Source organism: Notamacropus eugenii, chromosome 5, assembly GCF_028372415.1.
Source record: "Notamacropus eugenii isolate mMacEug1 chromosome 5, mMacEug1.pri_v2, whole genome shotgun sequence".
NCBI lineage: Eukaryota > Metazoa > Chordata > Mammalia > Diprotodontia > Macropodidae > Notamacropus > Notamacropus eugenii.
Genome location: NC_092876.1, coordinates 404,010,702 through 404,030,712, shown reverse-complemented (window position 1 = coordinate 404,030,712; position 20,011 = coordinate 404,010,702). Strand labels below are relative to the sequence as shown.

Sequence of the window (20,011 nt, the reverse complement as noted above, 5' to 3'; positions counted from 1 at the left end):
AATCTTTGTAAGACTGACACAATCTCTATTCTATGACACTCTCCCTTCAAAAATCATAATGTATACAATTACATATTCACCCTTTGCAACCTCCTAATAGAATGTATGCTTCTTAAGAGTAGGGACTTTTAAAAAAAAATTCTACACATTCTTAGTGTGTTGAGTATAGTAGTTGCTTACCAAATCCTCCTTGAATTGAATAGGATTACCATGTATATTTGGTACTGCAAATTTGGAGGAGGAATGGAATGAATGTGAAGTGGGAGTTGGAAGAGAGGTAAAAGAAAGAGATAATACAATCTCTTCTAACTCTAAAGAAAATCAATCAACTCTATTAACAGATGGTGCAGAAGATAGAGTGCTGGGCCCAGAGTCAAGATGACTCATCTTCCTCAGTTCAAATGTGGCCTTAAACACTTACTAACTGTGTGACCCTGCCTCAGTTCCTCATCGGTGAAATCTGGAGAAGAAAATGGCAAACGACTTCAGTGTCTTTGCCAAGAAAACCCCAAATGGGGTCATGAAGAGTCAAAGAGAACTGAAATGACTGAACGACAACATTAACTAATGCATAGTGAAGTGAGCAAAACTAGAACAATTTACACAATGATAAAATTATAGAGCAAAAGCAGCCCTGAAAGACTTTAGAACTCTGCTGACTGCAATGAGAAATGATGACTTCAAAAGAATGAAACTGAAAATGAAACATAGCATTCACCTCCTGACAGGGATATGAACTTAAATGGCAGAAACAAAATAAAACATTTTTAACATGGTTAAGATGGGATTTTGCTGGTCTATACAACTGTTTATTGAGGACTATTTTGGGGCTTTATATTTTTTATTTACTCAATGATGTGTGGAGTAGAGGAAGAGACAGATTAGTAAAAAAAAAAAAGTTTGTTAATTGAAAAAATAAAAATAATAAACAATTTTATAAATAGAGTTGATCATCCCTGGGTAGATGAGATGATGTTTTTGGAAAAGTAAATGAGTACTAAGTGGAATCACATGACCTAGCAGTTTCCTTCAAAACAACATTTAATTCATTTTTGTTTCAACTGTGTTCAGATTAAATGCATATACACAGAACTTCCCTTACTTCTTCTATTTTGGTCTATGTTTTTATGCGGTACATACCTGAGAGTTTTTTTCCCCCTCTTTAGTCTTACGTATTCAGTCCCTAGATACCTGTTTACCTTTTCAACTTTGCTTTCTTTACTCTTTCCCATCCTAAATAATAATTCACAGCAGGAAGGACAGAAGGAGAAAGTATATTCATCTAAATTTGGGATTGGTCCACATGCAGTTAAAAAAAAGTTTCCATTTTCTGAGCTGTGCAAATATGTTCAGGCATTGAGCCCAGTTAGGAGTGGAGTATTCCTGAACCTCATCAGTGAATTACAAGAGGTAAGAAGATGCAATGAGGAGCTTTATTTGCAAAGGCTCACTCTCTCTCTATCCTCCTCCCCTGCCACACATACCACCACCCACTTCTTTGAGAGTAATTAGATAGACAGAGAAACAGAAATGGAGACTGAACTTGGTTTTGCAGTGAATAGTGGGCTGGAGTCAGAGTCAGAAAGACCTGAGTTCAACTTCTATCTGAGACACTTATTAACTGAGCAACCTGGGAAAAGTCACTTAACCTGTGTCTCAGTTTCCTCTTCTGCAAAATGGGAACAATAATAATTATTACACCCCTCAGTGTTGTTGTGAAGATAAAATAAGATGTTTGTAAAGTACTTTCCAAACCTAAAAACACTATATAAATGCTAGCTTTTATTTTCATTCTACATCTATATTTATGTATGTATGCATATGTGTATATACACACACAAACACAGAGACACGACTAAACTATGTCCTCTATGTGTATGTCTGTGTCTCTATCAATTGACTAATTTTTGATCAATTACCTACTATGTGTGCCAGGCATTGGAAATACAAATACAAAAATGATAAAGTCTTTGCTCTGGTCATATTCACTACATTCTACTGGGGGAAACAACATATACACACATATATGAACAAAATATACACAAAATAAGTACATGTTAATTTCAGGAGAAATCTCTTGCAGCTGAAAGGATTAGAAAAAGAATTGTACAGGGGATACTTCAGCTGAATGACCAAGGAAAACTAGGGATTCTTAGAGTTGGAGGTAAAGAGAGAGTGAATTCCCAGTTTGGAAGACAGGATGGGCAATGACATGGAGACAAGATGGTATTTTGTGTGTAATAAAACATAACAGGAAGTTCAATTTGGCTGAGCCATAGAATGTATGAAGTTTAGGAAATGTGAACTACATATGTAATTATATAATTATATATATGTAATTATATATGTATTATTTTACATATTACATATTATATATGTAATTATATAAATATTATTACATATCATATGTAAAAATCTTTTTTAAAAAATCTGGAAAGGTAGACAGAAGGTAGATTGTGATATATCCTAGAGGTGAAAAGAAGACAGAGCAATGATGTGACATGATCATACCTATCATCTATCTATCCATCTATCCATCTATCTATCTATCTATCTATCTATCTATCTATCTATCTATCTATCTATCTATCTATCTATCTACCATTCTTTCTTTCTCTTTCTTTCTATCTGTTGATCATCTATTATCTGTTCATTGATCATATATCATGTTTATTGATCACCTACCATCTATTTATTGATCATTTATCATTTGTCTCTCTATTGATCATTATTGTCTTTCATCAATCATGTATTTGTCTACCATCTATTAATCATTTATCACCTATCAATTATTTATCATTTATCTATCGTCAATCAGATATCTATCATCTACTATCCATTTGTCTGTCTTTTAAAATTATTTATCATTTGCCTATGTCTATAATCTATTTATCTGTCTATAATTTTTACAGATACTTCACAATAGCTCTTCATGAAGTCATATTTCAATAAAAATTTTAAATTGCTCCTTTTTCTTGAAAGGTTTCCAACTTCTGTGGTAAACCTCAGGCTCTTTGGGAGCAAAGATTATATCTTTATAGTCTGTGGAGTACCCAGCAAAGATGGCTTACACTCTATTGGTGATATATATGCATGTATGTATGTTTGAACGTATCAGCAATCCAAGATACCAATCCAATCTTTATAAAGGATGTACTTTCAACAATAATGGGAAAAATGCTCATGGAGTTCTTTGTAGATGTTGCTGCCAATAGACACTAGCAACCCGCAGACAGCCAGGAAGCAAACACTTAGATTTTTATTATGCTTAAACACAAGCCCAGAATTAAAAGAAAAAAAATAACTCTGAACTCCATCAGAGATTTTATGAAGGTTATATAGTTTTCAATTACATCAGAGAGACAAAGGAATGATTTTTGTTTTACAGTTGTCATAGGGGAAGACAATCTCACATATTAACCAGGGGAGGAAAGAGAAAGATTTACAGAGATAAACTCAATGGAATTCCATTTCCAAGCTAGGCTCGTGAGATTTACACTTCAAGGTTACATCTGGAGAGTTTACCGAGAGCTAATAGAGGGGAAATTTACATTCCAAAAGACAACCACAGCTACAGGTTGGTTGTGGATTACACAAAGAGAAGATGTAGGGAATTCAGGCAGGTGTGGTAGGTTCCATTTACCACCCACATGGGTCCCCTTTATCTTAAGGAAAAAAAAATAAATGACTGTCATTCTAAACTAATTTTAACCCACCAAGAGAAAGACCATAGTCTGGTATATGATTTTCCCAGAAAAAAATATTAGCTTTGCACCCCAAACAGCAAAGACTAATAAAAATGTACTCAAAAATTTTTATCGCACAACCAATGATGGTCTGTTTCCCCATTCTGGTTTGGAAACATCATTCATTACTCAGCCATATTAAACCACAGACACTCTTCTCTTGTAGTGAGGAAAACTGGAGATGCTACTAATAAAACATCCTACTATATCCTAATAAAAACATTTAAAAACTTTTGGGAGTTCACCAGTTCTGTTGATCATGAAATTTCAATTTAAATCTGAACGGGCTTCCTTGCCTAAAGTCATGATAAACTCTCCTACTTAAAATCATCTCTTGGTTTCTTTCCTTTTCTATCTTATTTTTTACTTGTGTGCCCTATTTGCATTTAACTTTCCACATTATGAGGGTTATTTTTACCAGATATTTTGCAAAGATGCTGACATCTCAGAGTATTACATAAAACCCATAGTTTTATAAAGTGGCTTAATCTATATTATTTCTGACTGATGGGTAATCTTACCATATTTATGTTTTTATTTTCTTTCTATAAAGTGTTTCTATATTCCTAAAAGTTTAAAAGAGGAGACAGAGAGAGAAAGAGAGAGAGAGAAAGAGAGAAGGCAAGTAGCAAGCATAGAGAGCTCAGGGTAACATACACCATGCTTATACCCATAGGAGGGCAAAGTTCTCATAAAAGAATTTTTAATTAAAGAGACATAAGGTTCCGGTATTTATAGCTGAAATATATAGATGTAGATGCAGAAATGTTGCTTTGGAGGGTTGTATATGTATATGTATGTTTTAACCAACCAAAACCAGTTTCACTGCAGAAAACTGTATTCTTTGCCCTAGAAAATGAAGAGGAAAATATAGACTTTAGGGTTTTTCTTTCTCAGAGAACAGAGAGCAACAAGGATAGAAGCAGATCATCTAATTTTCCATTCAAGAATATTTTAATACAGTTCTAAATATAGAAATGACATAATTTTCTCACATATATGAGATATTTAAATTCATGACTATCTATCTATCGTCTATATCTGTACATACACACATATGCAGCATAGACATATATATGTAGTGTGCAAAACATACTTAAATATACATGTTTATAAATCTGTACATTGAAAGATATATGCTATACTTATAACACATACATAGAAAGATACATGTATATATATAGTATGTGTATTTTCTATACATGTATATATGATACATTGGGGCAGCTAGGTGGTGCAGTGGATATAGCAGGTTTCCCACCTTTGGGATAGAGTGCTGGACCTAGAGTCAGGAAGACTCATCTCCTTGAGTTCAAATCTAGTCTCACATACTTACTAGCTGTGTGATCCTGAGCAAGCCATTTAAATTGGTCTCAGTTTTTTCTTATCTATAAAATTATCTGGAGAAAGAAATGGCAAATTGCCTCAGTATCTTTGAAAGAAAACCCCAAATGGGGTCATGAAGAGTTGGACATGCCTGGAATGACTGGACAACATTAAACAAAATGGATATAATCATAGGAACTATCTCCTAGGATTATTCGGGGGATCAGATGAGATAATGTATGTACAGTGATTTGTAAGCCTTCAAGTACTTTAAGTATTAGTTATTGCTGTTAGTACAAGTTCTTTATTTTACAGATTGGAAATCAAAAGAATTATGTGATAGTCCTGAGATTAGATCATTAGGTCCTAATGAAACTGAAATTAGAACCAGAATCTTCTGTCTGATATTCTTTCCAGTATTTCCTCCATAATTTCCTCCTTCCTTTTTCCTTTAGCATTTCTGGAATAATATTAGTAATAATAACTGACATTTATGTCCCACTTGAGGGTTTGGTAAGTGCTGTACATACATTATGTGCTCTGATCCTCATAATCACCCTGGGAGGTGGGTGCTACTAATCTCATTTTATGGATGAGGAAACTGAGGCTGACAGGATCATTGTTTACACTTCTATACTACTTTTGTACTTCTTTCAGTCCTCCAAAGTATCTTATACATAAAATGTAGTCAATGTTTATTTAATTGTTTGGAGTCCCTAAAAAGTTCTGCCCCCCAAAATGCAATAAAATAAAAAAAGCTGCTAACATCTTGTTCATTTTTGAGGGAAATACAAGGAGAGAGAGATGACTTGCATTTCTTTGAACTTTCCAATTTCAGATCTTTAGTCTAGAGGGATAGAGGCCCTGTAGTTGCTGCAGCTGTTGCCACTGCTGCCCACTGGGTCAGTCACAGGGTCAGATCTCCTCTCAGGGCCAGCCCCCTGTTTTCCCAGAACAGCTAGGAATGAGTCACAGATAAGGAGGATGTGTGCTTAAGAGGCAATGAGGCTGTATGTAGGCAGAGGAAAGACATGTATATAGCTCTCCTATTTCTTTCCTAAGAAGTGTCAGGCAGCTATAACTGTTCTTTTGGCTGATGTCCACATCTGCTGTGACAAGAACAATATGGAATTCTGTTGGAGAAACTTCTGTTGGCCATTTGGAGGAGTGAGTTCAGCTATGTGTTAACAGGTTGGGCTAGGTAATGTATTATTCAAGGAAAACATTTTTTTCTTGATATTTTCCTTAGAAAAAATATGAGTGAGAAATATTCAAGAGGGAAACTATCTAAATAAAGACAGTATTTTTATTTCCTTATTTTTGGCATAAAGCATGGTCCTTGTTGGCTATGTACTGTTTCTGTTTCAGGACACTATTCTTTTGCTTGCTGAACAATTTTAGAGGATTTGGAGTGGGGGATTAGAGAAGAGAAGAAAGAGAGAGAGCATGCAAGAGAGAGTGAGCGACAGGGACGCAGACATGAAGAGATATATGGAGAAAATAAAAATAAATCACTTTGAGTCACAAGATTTTCTCTAACTGTAGATCAAGCTGTTTTAGAAATTTTAGACCATTAGCCTAATAAGGTCATTTTTGGTAATACAATCCAGGGGTTCTTAACTTTTTTTTATGTCATGGATCCTTTTGACAAGGCTGGTCAAGTTTATGAACCCCTTCTCAGAATAATGGTTTTAAATACATAGGCTATGTAGGATTATAAGGAATGCCAATTATGTTGAAAAAGTTATTAAAATATAAAAAAAATATATAGACTCTAGGTTAAAAACACTTGATATAAAGAAACTACCAAGTTATACTTATAGAAATTACTCTGGGTGACTTGGGTGGATAATCATTTACTTCGTGAAAATGATGATTATTTTCAATGGACTCCTACATAGATAAGATTATGATGGCTAGTATTTATATATAACTTTAAGGTTTAAAGGGTTTTATAAATATTAACTCATTTTATTATCCCTGGGAGGTAGATGTTATTATTAAAATCCCCATTTTACAGATGAGGAAAAACTAAGGCAGACCTTGCTCAGGGTCACTGAGCTTGTAAATATCTGAGGCAAAATTTGAATTCAGGTTTTCCTGATACCAGGCCCTGGTTGGTTAAAATGATACAGTAAGTCCAAGCATGACCTTTATGTTAATTCTTGAAGTGAAACAAATAGAGCCCGTAAAATTACTAAGTCAAAACTCCAAGACAGAGTAGAAAATACACTGGCTCAAGATTTAGAGGCCCTGGGTTCAAATTCTACTTTTGACACTTACTGCCTCTGTGGCTGGCTGTGGGGAAGTCACCTCAAGTCCTTGGGCCACAGTTTCATTGTATGTAAAATAAAATGGTTGGGCTAACTGAAATGAACAATTAATTGATAATAATTAATTAATTAAATAAAAGACTTGAACTAATTGGAGGGTTCGACTCTGGAATACAGATCCTTTCCAGCTCTAAATCTATGGTCCTATGGTCCACTTTGGAACCCTGGAAAAAAGCACCAGGTCTAGAGTCATGAAGACCTGAGTTCCAATCTAGTCTCAGACACACTAGCTGTTTGACCCTGTTTCACTCGATTTCCTTATCTATAAAATGAGCCAGAGAAGGAAATGGGAAACCACTCCAGTATCTTTGCTAAGAAAACCCCCAAAAGGGGTCACAAAGAGTCAAAAATGACTGAAAAATGAGTAAGCAACAAGGTTGACTTTCCATATCACTTACTAGAATACATACCACTACAAATACAAACAAATAGAATACCACTTTGCCACAATTAACATAGTTGATTTCAGCTCATTATAGGTAAAGACGTCTCAATGATTAGAGCTGTGCAATGTTGGGATGAACTGTTTTAGGAGGTTCTGGGTTCTTTGTCTTTGGAAAGTCTTCTAATAGAGGTTAATGACTGCTCACTGGGGATGTTGTAGAGGCTATTCCTATTTAGGTATAGGCTGGATTAGTCAGTCAATAAACATTTATTAAGTGTGTGCCAGGCACTGTGCCAAGCGCTAGGGATAAAAGGAAGGCAAAAGACAGTCCCTACCCTTGAGGAACTCATAGCCTGTATGGTCTCTGAAGTCTCTTCTATTTCTGACATTTTGTGAACATTTCTTTTTGTCCCACTTTCTGTACAAAGCGTAGGCTGGTGCAAAGAGCAGGCAACATGGTATAAGAAGATCTGGCTTTGGTCCCAGTTCTGCCAATAAGGAATGATGTGACTTGGGGCAACTTTTTGAATATCTCTGGGCCTCAATTTCTTCATCTGTAAAACGAACGAAGCTAGATAATTTCTATGGAGAAGGAAATGGCAAACAACTTCAGTGTCTCTGTCAAGAAAACCTTAAATGAGGTCACAAAGAGTGAGACACGACTGAAAAATGACTTCACAACAAGAAATTTCTAAGGTATCTTTCAATTCTAACTAATAAACACTATAGAATGGTCTTTTTCTACACCATATTTGAATGATAATGGAAATAAGCCTATTTTTCTAGAGTATGATCATCTAAATAATCAATAAAGCCCTTCCAAAGCCCTGTGATTTGTGTACTGCATGAAGAAATGAAATACTAAAAACCATTCTGCCCACTGGTGATCACTCCAGGAATGCCCATACTCAGAAAAAATCTGATCTTAGAGCAAATCTTTATCAAAGGGACTTTGCCAGGAGTCTCATCTATTCTCAGTTCTCAAAGAGAATGAACACTTTGAAGACAACATCTCATGATCTAATGAAACCAAGGAGCCTCTGAGCTCAACACTACTGGGGCTGCTTTCCACTTCCAGGACCATAGTCTGGCAAGTTAAATACCATGGAAGGGAAACATAGAAACTAAGCTTTTTCTTCTACATTACCAGTGTAGGGTATGGCCTTTCTGGTTCCCAGAGGTTCTGTTTGAATTGAAATTGCAACGCTGAGTATTACACACAGGGTTTTCCCTGTTTACTCTGGAAAATAGATTGGTAGTCCTATGTGTTAGGAGAAATGTCCCCCAGTTCTTCTGGGCTTTGCTTTCATTATTCCTGTTCTTTTTCCCACTGGAGGATGAAAATCCACAGAGAAATCTCTATTGAAACATTCCTAGCTATTAGTATTTTGGGGGCTGAGAAAACAATGAGTATAAAAAACAGACATCTAAGACTGAGCACATTTGCATCATTCCCACAAATACATCCTTAGTGTGTTCAGAGTAGCTTGGCTGGCCTGCTTTAAGGTACATGTTGCCCTCTTCAAACTGCTTTGGTGATGACTACTCAGCAAACAGAAGTTTCTGACCTCCTCCCACAAGCCAGAGAGGGGTTGGTTTGGGGGCTTTTATAGAGGAGACCCTATAATTCTATCTCCTCAGTCACAGTGGGACCTTCTCTGCCCTGATCTTTTTTCTTTGCTGTTTCCTCTCATTCTACTGACCAGTCAAGAACAAATATCCACCTCTGGTTAGTTAGTAAAGACTTCTTCCTGGTTGGGGGATCCTATTGTTATCAGAGTGTTTTCCCTGAATTATGTTTATTCTTTTGGACCCGTATCCTCTCAAAACTGCATATTAGCCACATGGAGCATCTGAATGAAAGCAATTATTACGTTCTTACTTTGTTTCAGGTATTGTGTTTGTGATTGTGTAAGGAGCTCTGGGTAATGAAAATCCCTTTATCAATGAAGAGTAGCAATTTTTCTGTACGTTATGGTCATAGATAATTGCTTTGGGCACTAAAGGGTTAAGGGATTTGCCCAATATGTGTCAATGGTTTGATTTAAACCTGGCTCCTCTGGATTCTGACTTTGGTTCTCTATGCACTATTTTCATGCTGCTTCATAATATATGACATTTTAAAATTAGCTCCTGGGTTGTTAGCTTTAGAATAGAAATAGTTGACAAGTCATTAGTGAGGGCTTGTCAGTATTACCAAACTGAGGACTTTGTCTCTAGAGTAAGAGGAACTAGGTAGTGCAGTGGCTAGGGCACTGAACCTAGAATCAGGAAGTTGTTTTTCAGTCTTTTTTCAGTCATTTTTGACTCTTTGTGACCCCATTTGGGGTTTTCTTGGCAAAGATACTGGAGTGGTTTGCCATTTCCTTCTCCAGCTCATTTTACAGATGAAGAAACTGAGGCAAATAGGGATAAATGACTTGCTCAGGATCATGTCGCTAGTAAATATTCGAGGCTCAATTTGAACTCAGATCTTCCTGATTTCAGGCAAGGCTCTCTATCCCCTGTGCCACCTAGCTACCCTATATCCCCTATAAAGAACTTTAAGACATAGTTACACAAGTTGTACAAAGTCTGAAATAATAAGTACATAGTAAGTGCTCAAGAAATGCTTGAAAGATGCAGAGTTTTAGGAAAATGAGTTTGGAGTGTGTGTGTGTGTGTGTGTGTGTGTGTGTGTGTGTGTGTGTGTGTGCACGCATGCGCACACGTGTGCTAGAGAAAGAGAGAGACAGACAGACAGACAGACAGAATGACAGACAGAACGACAGACAGACAGAACTTGAGAGACAGAAATACAGAGAGATGGAGATACAGAGAGATGGAGGGAGAGAGAATTACTTTTAAAATTCAAGCTTATATCTATGATTCTAAATTAATCCTAACTACTTTAGCATTCCTCTATCATGTTCCTCTTTCAAATTGAAATTTTCATCATCTAAAGAGTTTTCCTTCTTCTGGGAAAGGCAAATTTTACTGCATACTTTTATGTAATGCCCCTGTGAGTTAAAAAAAAAAAAAGAATATTCTCTTTATTCTAGAAGCTCAAGGTAGAAGGGATGTGAGATGTTAACTAGTCTGACTTCATTTTATAGTTTTCTTATCTATAAAAATGAGAGGTATATGTAGAGAGGTAGGTGGTGACTTTCCTAAAGTCATCTCAGTTGTAATCAACCAAACTGGTTGCCCAGTTCCTCTGACATCAAATTCTAGAGCTCTTTCTAGTTTATCAAATGTGTCATCAACCAATGAAAAAAGACCAATGTACCCATTTTATGGATGGAAATTGTCATGTAAGAAGTAAATGACTCAATCTGAGAACCCACAGATAATCCAGTCATCTTGTACAGTAATGGATTTTACTGAGTGGACCATAAAAATGAAAGCTGGTTTAACAAATAGTTTGTTAAAATAAAACCAAGATGAAATCTCTGTTTAGGTCTGCTGGGTGTACAGAAGTTGATCATTTTGGTGCCTTTTTCCATATTGTTTCATTTCCCCCCTCAAATTAGTAAAATGAGACTTGCAAATTTATCTTATTTCTGTCACTACCCTTATATTTGGGATGCTCTGTGGTTATGTTAGTGACTCATTTTGAACAAAATGAGTCAAAGTTAAAATAAAACAAGACAATCAGAAAACCATGGTTCCACCAGAAATCTAGATTTTTACGTAGAACATATTAAAACTCTAAAGATTACTTAGCCCAACTTCTTCATGTCACAAATGAGAATTCCAAGACCACAAGAAGTAGACTGACTTTCTCAGGGTCTTACCCCTCAGCAAGTCCAGTGTTCTTTCTACTGTACCATACTACTTCCCTGTCAAGCTAAAAGAAAAAAATCTTCAGGCAGAATGTGAGAGGAAAAATGCATATAAGACATAATCCTGTTTAAAGTTAATTTAGTTTTAAATTCATTTTGAAATGGCTCAACTTAATTCAATACTATCAAATTAGTTTGGTAGTTCTTGTGGTAGTTCTTACCTACAAAACCACATGCCTACCAGTGTCGGATCACAGATATGTACAGCATTCCATTTCTGAATCATATCATTTACTCCAAAGACTTTTTTGAAAGGGAAATTTGCTTTTCTCAATAGTTACATTTCATGGCAAGGCAGGGATTCAAAATGCCTCCTACTTGGATGTAGCGTCAAGCATCATTCCTGAGTTGGTTTTCCCAGAACACTCAGCATCAGTGATATTTTTTTAAAAATGTGATTAATAATTCTCATTTATTGCATGTGTGCTATATGCAAAGCTTGTGCTAGGTATAAAGGAAGCAAATGAAAATATCACTGCCTTCAAAGTGCTTACATTTTGCTGGGGAAATATATCACATAAATATAAGTGTAAAACAAGGAAAAATGAGAGGGGCAGAGAGAAAGGGGGAGAGAAAGGGAGAGAGAGAGAGAAGGAGAGAGAGAGGGAGAGAGAGAAAAGAGGGAGGAGAAAGGGAGGGAGGGAGAAAATTAAGGAAGTTTAGAGAAGGGACAGTTTTATTGGATATTTTGAGTTTGAGGTGCCTAGGGGACATCCAGGAGGAGATACATATTGGGTACCTGATGATAATTGAATGAAGTTTAGCCAAGAAATCAGGGATAAGTGTATAGCTTTGGAAGTAATTGCTATAACTGTGACATTTGAACCAAGGGAAGTCAATGAAATCTCTAATAGGTAGACTAGGGAAAGAAAAGAAAAGAGGGCCCAGACCAAAACTAGAATGGGAATTGAGAAGTATCAAAGTGAAAGTCAAAGTCCAAGAAAGAGAGCTATTATAGTTGTAAAAACTGCAAAGATGCCAAGAAATGAGCGTCCTGATTTCTTGAGGATGGAAGCTTATCTCTCACCATTCGTTTACCCTTGGATTTAGGTGTTTTCATGATTATGCAAATGACTTACCTTCTCAAGGTTTATGACTTCTAGGCAAACCCACCTTATAAAAATATTCTTTTGGTATTTAACAAGTTAAATCCATTTAGAGAAGTTTCAAGAAGGAGAAAACTTATACTTTTTGAAGGCTGGTCACAAATGTCTTTTGAAATGTCTTTCAGGATATGATACTAATTAGAAACAAAAAAGAACAAATTCTGAGGCCATACACTGCAGTAAGTGGATAATAATCCTTCTTTTATCTATCTCACCATGCTGCAATGAAAGCACTTTCCAAAAATAAAGTTATATTAAAGTAAAACCTAACAATATCACAGTATACTGATCATACCGTCCACCAATTCTGATGTAAGAGTGAAAAAGTACAAAATTTTGGGTTTCTAGAAATGCTCTTTACAAACAGAGATTCCATTAGCAAAAATTCTTGGGGAGTTAAAGAAATGTCAGGATTGGCAGAAACGATTCACTTAATCAGTCTGCACATCTGCGCTATAAACTCATCCTAATGTAGAATTTAGTACTCCAGTCCTAACTCACACAGATCTTTTCCTTTAGGCCCTTTGCTAGCTGCTTAAATGTTAGATAGTGGGGGAGTGGGTGTCCCTATTAAACAAAGTCTTTTGTCTTCCCACCAAAGCTTTGGAAATTTACAAAGAATTGGGAAGTAAGGGCAAACTCTCATGGTCCTGAACACCAGATCATGTTTCACACCTCATTCAGGCATGTACCACAGTCAGTTTCTCAGCCTTTCCTACCTTTGGATGTGTTAATTTTGCTCAAGTGCTTTTTTCTCTTTATTTTTTGTTCTTTCTTGGATAACTGGACAGGGGAAGATAAGAAATAATGATATTAAAAACAAATATAAAAATAATATAAAAACAAATCAATAATTTTAAATAACTTTTAAAAATGATGACTCAGCTCATGGTGGAAGAGTCAAAGGCAACATTGGTGGCTTAAAACAGGTAACCACTGGAAACAATGAAAATAGAATGGAAGGATTGTGTATCCCTGTTGTGATTTCTCTTGGTGGCAGGGAATGGAGAGCTGGATTGCTTATGCTTGGTCCTGAAGATAAAGATCAAACAAAACAGTTCCTACTTTCAAGGAGCTCTCATTCTGTTGGGGAAAAAACATGTGCACATATGAGTGATTAGATGAGTTATATCCCATTGTTGTTGAGTTTTAGGGGTGCTTGGGACCCCAAAATACCCATGCATCGGGTCCTACCCAACTGAATTTGGTCCAAGCCTTCTTTCAGCCAAAGTAAAACAAAGTTTCTTAAAGATTCACCATATTGGGTAGACTTATGAGGAGCCTAAGCATTTGTGATGCTTGTATTGACAAAGGGGCCAGACTGAATCTCAGATTGAATCTAAGCCCCTTCGTGGAGGCAAGATGGATCTTATGTACCGAAAGATTATGGGAGGGATCTAGAGCTGACCAAGTAGTCTGGGGTAAGTAGAGGAGGGGTTTAGAGAGGGTCTTGATGGGAATGATCTAAGGAAGATCTTGATGGGATTGAAGTACTAGAGGTCAGACTCCAAGAACCAAGAGAAGAGGATTAAGGATGGGAAGTAGCTTAAGGCTACCTGGAGATAACAGACAATGGAGGGCTAGGCTAGGTTAAGGGTAACAGATTTAGGCATAGTGATAATGGATCAAGTGGGAAGATTGAAGGAGAGTTTAAGGGGGCTCCCAGAATCTCTACCTCATCAATGTGACACCAAAGTCCATTTTTCATACTACTATCATTTGGAAATTTATCTATTGTTTTTTGTTCATCAATGACATCATATAATGATGTCTTGACTGTCTAGTGAATTGGTTTTAAGGGAGTCAGAGTTGCACAAAATCATAAGCTTCACTCTCTTTTCCAGAGTCATCAAAGTTCAGTGGAAATACAAAAGTCAAGGTGGCAATGGCCCTGGATGCAATGGATGACTGTATCTTCAATGTCTAACCAAGCTTCAGCTGCCTTCATGGAGGTGAGAACAAATTGTTCTCATTGGTCTATTCTGCCTGGGAAAGTCTTCACATGGTTGGAGTACTCATCCCCCTAACTCACCAATGGGTTTGAGATCTGTCATTTACCCTCAACCTGGAGACTTACCTAATGATTTAAAGAACTACAAGACTTTGGTAACTGTGTTCTCTATTTCAAGTCTTCATCAGATTTTGTTTTGGCTTCCCTATTCACAATCTTAATTCCTTTTTCCATCAAAAGATACAAGGAATGTTTTGAAGCTTATATACTGTAGTTACAAATTTTCTTTTCGAATGAGTGAAAAGCCCTATTTATACTAAGCACTGAAAACATAAATTCAAAAGCCAGAAGGTCACTCAGAAAATGTTGTTGAATCTCAGTTTTCTCACTAGTAATATGAGAAGGATCTAGTAATTCTTTCCTCCTAGTGTTGTTGTGAGGATGAGATTGAGATAATAGATGTGTGTGTGTGTGTATGTGTATGTGTGTATGTGTGTGTGTGTTCGTCCTTCTTTGCTGAAGAAGTCCATGACATCAGAGAAACAATGACATGACTTGCACTTGACTTTGTTTTGAGTGTGGGAGGGCTGTGCAGCTCACCAGCCTCACTTCTCCTCCAGAGCCATCTGAATCTAGTGACAAGATATTCATCAGGATGACTGGAGATGACCCAGGATGAGGCAATTGGGGTTAAGTGACTTGCCCAAGGTCGCATAGCTAGTGATTGTCAAATGTCTGAGGTGAGATTTGAACTCAGGTCCTCCTGACTCCTGCACTGGTGCTCTATCCACTGCACCACCTAGCTGCCCCAATAATAGATTTACAAAACAGTGAATACACATTTAGAGCAGGCAGGGAATTCAAAGGTATACTGGTCTAACTTCTCATTTTACAGATAAGGGCTGTGGGACTGGCTCAAGGTCACACAGTGTTGTTGAGGTCAAAGAACCATAATATTGAGGTTTGGGGTGCTCCAGACCCCAAAATACAGACACCCTGGGTTCTGCCCAAATTAATTCAACCCAAGTCTTCTTTCAGCCAAAATAAAATAAAGTTTATTAAAGATTTGCCATATTGGATTGACTCTTAAGAAGCCTCATGACTTGTGACGCTTGTATTGACAAGGGGGCCAGATAGAATCTCAGATGCACAGTATCTGACCTAGACTGAATCTGAGCACCTTAATGGAGGTAAGGTGGAATTTATAAACAGAAAGATTGTGGGAGGGATCTGGAGGTGATCTAGTGGTCTGGGGGTGAAGGGAGAAGGGATTTAGTGAAGGTCTTGAGGAGGAGTCCAAGAAGGATCTTAATGGGACTGGGGTGAGAAACAGCTGGAGGCAATCAGGAGATAACAGACAATGGAAGCAATGGAAGCAAGTGGGTCAATGCAGAGCTACATATAATGGAGGGCTAGTCTAGGTTAAGGTTAACAGATTTGGGGATGAAAAGCCAGATTAAGTGGGAAGAAGAGTTCAAGGAAGTTCTCAGAATCTGTACCCCATCAGTGTCAGAGGTGCTACTTTATAATGGATGGCAGAAAGAACCATGAAGTAATTCTGCTACGTTTGCCTTTGCCATCTGCTTCACCTTAGGCAGCTATACAGTTCAGTGGGCAGAATACTGGGCCTGAAGTCAGGAAGTCCTGTGTTCAAATCCAGCCTCAGACGTTTCCTAGCTGTGTGACTCTGGGAAAGTCATTTAACCTCTGTCTGCCTCAGTTTCCTTCACTGTAAAATGGAGATAATAATAACCATATCTACTCCCAAAGATGTGAGGATCAAATGGCTGAGTAGAGTGCCTAGCAAATAACAATAACAATGAAATCCATGTTCCCTTCTCTTCCCCTTCCCTCTTCTATCAGCACTCTCCTTCCCCACTTCTCTTTCCCCTCCCCCACTTCTCTGCTCAGAATTCAATCCAGTAACCACAGATTTCTGCTCCAAACTAGCCATCAGGATTGGAAAGTGAATAATTAAAAACAAAACAAATTAATTCTAGATAAGGTATCTTCTGATAACAGTTGAATAGTGATCCCAGTCCAGGGGAATTTGCATTTTAATAGGAATTTCTGGAAGGCTAAAAAAGAAAAAAACTCATAATTTATAGGAATGAATCTTACTGGTGGAATTTCAGATATAGCAAGAATGCTACAAAGTCAGAGTTTGAAGGGTTCTCAGAAATCATTGATTCCAACCCCAGTGTTTTACAGATGAGGAAAATGAGGTCTGGAGATGATGTAAAAGGTCTAATAGTGAAGGTCTCAGACTGCTTACTAAAATATTTGATTAGCTCCCTTCAAATGATCATCTGTTTGAATTTATACAGCAACCAATCTTTGCACTTTGAGCCTTTCTTATGCATTTATTTGCATGGTAGTTACTTGTGAGGGGGCATTATCTACCCTTCTGTTTATTACAGGGGAAGCTAGGTGTTGCAGTAGAGAGAGTGCCTGGCCTGGAGTCAGGAAGACACATCTTCCTGAGTTCAAATCTGACCTCAGATACTTACTCATTATGTGATCCTGGTTATGTTGTGTAACCCTGTTGGCCTCAGTTTCCACATCTGAGCTAGAGAAGGAAATAGTAAACCACTTCAGTATCTTTGCCAAGAAAACCCCAAATGGAGTCACAAAGAGTTGGACATGACTGAGCAACAACTGTTTATTAGAAGCCTGATCCTCTCAGGAATGTTTCATACTGCCCTCCCTCTGCATCTGTCTTTTCTCAGTCTTCCCAACTTGTCATAACACATGATATGTTGCTAAGTTAGCTTTGTAGTCTTATGAGGTAGATTTAAAGGCCCATGTTCATAGTGATTCTGTCTTTTGGAAGTATAGTTATGAAACATATATGAAGGGGTTATAATTATGCCTTCAGTCAGAAAGAATAATTTTTTAACAATGGTTTGGGGGATTGGGATCTCTGCCCTGCTCTGGGGAAGAGCATTCTGCCCTGTGTGGTTCCTAGATCTGTCCCATGTCATTGTGTTGTGATCAAGGAGACATAAGGAAATGCAAAGGAGAAAGTCATGAAAGGTGTTTAAGTGAAATAAGGTTAGAGCCAGGGATGGTGAACCTGTGGCCTTGAGGTCATATGAGGCCCTCCAGATCCTTAAGTTCAGCCCTTTGAATGAATCCAAACTTCACAGAATAAATCCAAGGGATTCAGTCAAAAGGCTGCTCTTGAGGACCTAGAGGGCCACTTGTGGCCTCTAGACTGCAGATTCCCCACCCCTAGATACAGTCTATAACAGACTACAAGGAGATGCTTAGACATGTATGCTAGTGGCCTCCAGCTTAAGGGAAAAAGAATAAAGACTTCAGATACTAATGTGTTTACCCCACCCCTTTGACCACCTGTCCCTCCCCTCCCCATTCTCCTCCTCCCCCCACCCCCCCTGCAACAAGTACCCACAATTTTTAAAAAAGAAAAGAAAGAAAAGAAAAAAATACAGCCTTAGAGTTTGTCCCATCCCCTTTTTAGCTTTCACTTCTACAGTCTCCATGAGGCATGAGTTTGAGGAGGAAATTGCCGGTGGGATATATGGGATGCTGCCAGAGTCATGCTTTTAGTCCATGTGGATAGGATGAAGCTTGGATGCCTCTTTTCTATATATTCTTTTCTCCTCCATTTCCTTTCTTTCTCTCAACCATTTCATGATCTTGTATTAGCTTCTTCTTGTCTCCCAAACGGACAAGAAATATAACTCCCAGCCAAACAGTTTTGCCAGTGTGGCCTTACAATATTGTTAAATTGAAAGGACCACTGAGCTCCCCACACTTCCTGTTGAAATCCTTTCCATCGTTCATGGCCTGTTTATAGATAGCCCTTTGTCTTAGAACTAGAGAGAGGCACCTGCCCAGAAAAAATCATGCAGAAAGGAGCAACCAAGAACACTTCATAATACTAATCTTTATATCTGCATTTTTTTTAAGCCTTAAAAGTCCTACTTGCTATGTGGGATGCATTTGGTGATAAGTCAAGGAGCATGTATTACCCTACAGACTCCTCCCACCAGCAACATTAGGAAACACTTTCAGCAGCACAAAAAAAGAAGAAAAATGTCTTTATTATGAGCTATCAAATCCTGTTCAGCCCTAATGAAGTGCCAGAATAGAAACATCAGGAATTAGATTGCATCACAATGGATTTTTATATAGAAAGAAATGTGAAATTTAGCATACAGTATAAAGAATACTAAGGATAGAGCATGTCCTCCTTGAATATAACACTGTAAAACATGCATTTGGATACCGTAATTAATACTGTCATCAATCGACAAGAATTTGAGTCATTCTCATATTTGTAAATGGACCCATATGTAATAAGGACTTTGATATTTTGTTTTGTCAAAACCTCTAAATTGTAATAAACTGCTTTTTGAAGAGGTAAAACTCTGTTTCTACTTTCACTGAGACTGAGGAGACAGGAGTGAAATGTTCACATTTCCTGGGACACCCTGATCTCTTTGTCCAGGCTCAGCTTTTCTCTATGTAATGATCATGTTAATTTACATTGTAGTTGCTGGCATCCTCTTAATTTTCATGTCAGATTGTAAACTTTTTTTTGGGGGGGGGTGGAGTCTTTTTTATTGAAATGAGGTGAAATTAAATTGAGTAGAAGTAATTTAAATTAATTTTTATAATGCCTTCCACAAAAGTCATACTGCTATGCTTTTGCATTGAACAGAGGTGACCCTGGGTCTCTTAAGGATGTGTCAGCAAATGTAAGTTCTGGTGATCTCTCCCAAATTGGAAAAGTTTCTAGTTTCACTAAGATTGGAGGGGCTCATTAGAAAAAGGTCAGCTACCAGGTGATCAATTTGTGTAGGCATGGTAATTCATAGTAATCTGAATTGATGGAGATAATACCCAGAGTTAATGAAATCATATCTTTTAAGTGGTGAAAGAATCATAATTGCTTCAACCTTTACTACCTTCTCAAGAAGATGGTGCTAATATTTCTTATGCTTGTTTCAGGGGGGAGGTGGTGTAATTCTTCACATAGAAGAGACTTCTGAAAAGGCATGATGACTTTCTAAGTTTTGCAGCCAGCTGGCCTATGGCAAAGCCCTGCAGAATGACCTGAGAGAACCTCTCTACTGGTAGCTAAGATGAGAACTCCTCAGCTCTGTTCATTTGGAAGAGAAACTGGTGGGGTCAAGGTTATGTATATACAGTGTTAAGCCTGAGTCCACTCTCTCCAGGGACTAAGGTGGTATAGGGGAAAGTGTGACCACAGGTATTAGATGGAAATGTTTATAACTTCTGTTCTTGCTACTGTCTTTGAAATAAATATTCCTTAGTAAAAACTAATGGATGGTAAGGGGTTAAATGAAA

At 37.4% G+C, this 20,011-nt stretch overlaps 1 long non-coding RNA gene across 1 annotated transcript in view; it reads left to right on the top strand.

Annotated features, from left to right (window-relative positions):
• LOC140506910 (uncharacterized) overlaps positions 1–19,169 on the top strand; it is a 40,693-nt gene extending 21,524 nt beyond the window's left edge. Inside the window, exon 3 of the long non-coding RNA XR_011968151.1 lies at positions 14,565–19,169. This is a non-coding gene — a long non-coding RNA (uncharacterized lncRNA). The remainder of the gene's footprint in view (positions 1–14,564) is intronic.
• Positions 19,170–20,011: the final 842 nt, after the last annotated feature.